This window comes from Theropithecus gelada, chromosome 18, assembly GCF_003255815.1.
Source record: "Theropithecus gelada isolate Dixy chromosome 18, Tgel_1.0, whole genome shotgun sequence".
In the NCBI taxonomy this organism is placed as follows: Eukaryota; Metazoa; Chordata; class Mammalia; order Primates; family Cercopithecidae; genus Theropithecus; species Theropithecus gelada.
The window spans coordinates 1,472,787-1,476,552 of record NC_037686.1 but is presented as its reverse complement, the minus strand read 5'-3'; the positions used below and the strand labels follow the sequence as shown (position 1 = coordinate 1,476,552).

The window sequence follows — 3,766 nt, the reverse complement described above, 5'->3', positions numbered from 1 at the left end:
TCAAAAAAAAAAAAAAAAAAAATTTTGGCTGGACACGGTGGCTCACGCCTGTAATCCCAGCACTTTGGGAGGCCGAGGTGGGCGGATCACGAGTTCAGGAGATTGAGACCATCCTGGCTAACACGGTGAAACCCCGTCTCCACTAAAAATACAGAAAATTAGCCGGGCGTGGTGGCAGGTGCCTGTAGTCCCAGCTACTTGGGAGGCTGAGGCAGGAGAATGGCGTGAACCTGGGAGGTGGAGCTTGCAGTGAGCCAGGATCACGCCACTGCACTCCAGCCTGGGTGACAGAGCAAGACTCCGTCTCAAAAAAAAAAAAAAAAAAAATTTCTAGGCACCGTGGCTCACGCCTGTAATCCCACACTTCGGGAGGCTGAGGCAGGCGGATTACCTGAGGTCAGGAGTTCAAGACCAGCCTGGCCAACATGGTGAAACCCTGCCTCTACTAATAACACAAAAATTAGCTGGGTGTCGTGATATGCGCCTGTGATTCCAGCTATTTGGGAGGCTGAGGCAAGAGAATCACTTGAACCCAGGAGACGAGGTTTCAGTGAGCCAAGATGGCACCACTGCACTCCAGCCTGAGTGACAGAATGAAACTGTCTCAAAAAAAAAAAATTAATATGAACTGCTTCATGAATTTGCATGTCATCTTTGTGCAATGTCACACTAGTCTTCTCTGTATCATTCCAATTCCAGTATACATGCTGCCAAAGCAAGTACGAAATATTATTTTTCAAAAGAATTAGAACCCAAGAGAATACGTTAACTCGACTGTGCAAACACAGTCTAGCGTTTAGCAGGTCCCCAGACCGCCTTTATAAACTTCGACGCCCCCATTTGTAACCAAGACCACTCAGGCCGACTGACCTCAGAATACCATGGGTCAGGGTTACATTCATCCACCCACCGATACTGGCCCCGGTGCCCACTCGCCAGATCAGGAGGACCGTGGCTGCCCTTCCCAGAACCTACAGAGAGTAAATTCTGACAACGCTTCGCTGAAGGTGCCAGACAGCAGGAGAGCTCATTCCTAGCCTAACTCAGAACTGATGCCTGCTCGCCTGGCTTGCCACTGGGAGCCGCAGGTTCCTTTCCCCAGCGAGGCAGCGGGGAGGAGCAAGTGTGTTTCTGTCCTTGAAGTCCACGTGGCAACACCCAGGGCCCAGAGAGAGCTCAACACTGGGGCACCCCAGCCTTCCCAGCCTCCCCACGGCACCCTCCCACTCTCCAATTCTTGTCCCGGCCGTTGCCTCTCCCTGCACAGTTGGCAGGTGGAATGCCCACTTCTTTCTGGGGAAGCTCCATCCTTTATCCACCAAGAAGAACGTCACACAAAAACGCCAGGGTCTGATGTCATTCATTTTTCCAGATTTGGGGGTTTAGTTGAAAATGACACCACCCATGGCCATTACCAGCCCAGTTCAAGAGCCAGATCGGCCCCTCCGGGTCCCCTTCCCCAGGGACTTCTCAGCATTTGGAGAGGATGAGACCCTCCTGTCTTCATCCTCAGTGCAGCTCAGAAAAGGGCGGGAGAGGAAGAGACACCCATCAGCCATCTCCCACGCTCCAGGTGTGTGTAAACACCAGCACTCAAACCTGGGCAGTGAGCCTGGAATCCTTACTACACATGCATGAAACAGAAGCAGGTGTTCTGAGAAACAAGACTGTGATCAAAGGCATGAAAGAGACAGCAAGAGGAGGAGGAAAGCGGGCAGACAGGAGTGCATGGGTAATGTGGCTCACCCAGAGCACCAAGTCATGAATGCCATCACTGCCTTCAACTCAGGCGAGGAGCCCTGTCCTTGGCCTGCCCCCTCCTTACGGGGCCACTGGGATGTGCCCACAGCTCCTAGATGGCACCTCAGCCCCCAGACCTCAGGAGTCCCTGCCCAGACCTCCCCAAACCTACTCCTACGGCCCCTTCCTCCTGCAGGGTGGCCTGGGATGGCTGTGAGTGGGTGAGGACTGAAGTGTCCACAGGCATGTACCAGGAGACCCATCTCTGTGTGGGACAGAATTGGAGGTGGGGAGAAAGGCAGGTGTTGAAAGTGAGGACTGCAGGCTGAGACCAGCCGCCCCACTTCCATGTCCTGATGCAAATCAACGAGGAGCCCAAGAATTCTGATTTCTTTTTTTATTTTCTCTCTCTTTTTTTTTTTTTTTTAAATTGAGACAGGGTCTCACGCTGTCATCCCGGCTCGAATGCAGTGGCATGATCACAGCTCACTGCAACCTCTGCCTCCCAGGTTCAAGCAATCAATCCTCCCACCTCAGACTCTGGAGCAAGCTGGGTACAGGCATGTACCACCATGCCTGGCTAATTTTTTAACTTTTTGTAGAGACAGGGGTCTCACTATATTGCTCAGGTTGGTCTCAAGGTCCTGGGCTCATGCAATCCTCCCATGTCAGCTTTGGGAAGTAACGGGATTACAGGTGTGAACCACTGTGCCCGGCCTAGCCTGAGAATTCCAAACTGGAACCCAGCTTTCCAGATACCACGGTGTATTTTTTAAGGTAGGAGAAGAGAATGTATCCTCTATGACTTTTGCGGCTTGTGTGCATTTGGCCACACCGCGTCACAAACAGCCTCGCCCAGGGGCAGTGAGGGTAGGGGGACCAGAGCCTGGAGAGCCCCAGCCCAGGCAGACAGGTCAGGGCTTCACCTGCTGGCTCGCAGAAGGGGGTGGCCAACAGACACCAGGGAAGTCAGGGCTGGGATTCAAAGACAGGCCAAGGCTGCAGAGAGACCTGGAGCCATTTTAGGAAAGAAACGTGAATTCAGGCTTTGCACAGAACTGTCCCCATGTCCTTCCTGGGGAGGCCTTGGTTCATTCTGCGGGGAATCCCTTGTGTCTTCCCTCTGATGGGAGGGAAGGGAGACAAGCTTTGCCGGGGGAAGGTTTCCTCCCGGTCTCCTCATCCTCCAGCACCGCGTTGCTCCAGACAAAGCGCACTCCGCGGGTACCAACCCCTGCAGACAGCGCAGAGCGCAGAGCGAGCAGGAGCCCAGAAACCAGCAGGTCGTCTTGTCCCTTGTCAAATCCAAGTGACAACGGACTTCCTGAGGCCACGCTAACTAGACCTACTTTCTCGCTCGATCAGACCCCTGGACTTAAATTCCACCCAAGGACTGGCACTGAAAGGGTGGCTATTTCAGCAAACGACCAAAGCTTCTAAAGTAGGCTCTTTTAAACCGCTTGATGGCTGGATTTCTTAGAGAGAGAGACTAAAGCTGGAGGAAGGGTTCCTCCAGGGATGCACAGGCCCTCCGCTCTCGGGCTCCCCACACTAGACTTCGGGCCGGCCAGATGGGTTAAGATAGCCTCGTTGGAGTCAATAATTAAGCAATGGAAACAAACAGCCTAAATAAGGGTGTTGAGGACCCAGGAGAAGGTGGCTGGGTAATCTCAGGCTCAAAGTTTGAAACGGGAGCGCAGGAGCTGGGCTGTGGCCGCCTCCTCTGCTACCTGGGCGTGTGGCTGTGTAAAGAGGTGTGGGGACCCGAAAGAAGGCCGAGGAGCTGCACTGGGGTGGAGACAGCAGTGGGGAGGCGGGGACCCAAGGCTTAAAAAAAATTCCTTAATTTGGAAACATTTGCAAAACTCCAAAAGAAAAACTTTTAAAGTTCTCCACTCCCTTCCAAACACGCAAACATGTACACAAACAATTAGGATTTTCCCAAAGTTTTCATCGATCTAAAAAGAAAATGCCAGTGCAAATTACAGAACATCGTCGCTTCCTCCTGTGCGGCGTTTCCAAGGGC

At 52.9% G+C, this 3,766-nt stretch overlaps 1 non-coding gene across 1 annotated transcript; it reads right to left on the bottom strand.

Moving 5' to 3' along the window:
• Positions 1 to 617: 617 nt before the first annotated feature.
• LOC112611818 lies at positions 618 to 719 on the bottom strand. The gene has a single exon (XR_003116777.1). It is a non-coding gene; the product is annotated as a U6 spliceosomal RNA (small nuclear RNA).
• Between the last annotated feature and the right edge of the window lie 3,047 nt (positions 720 to 3,766).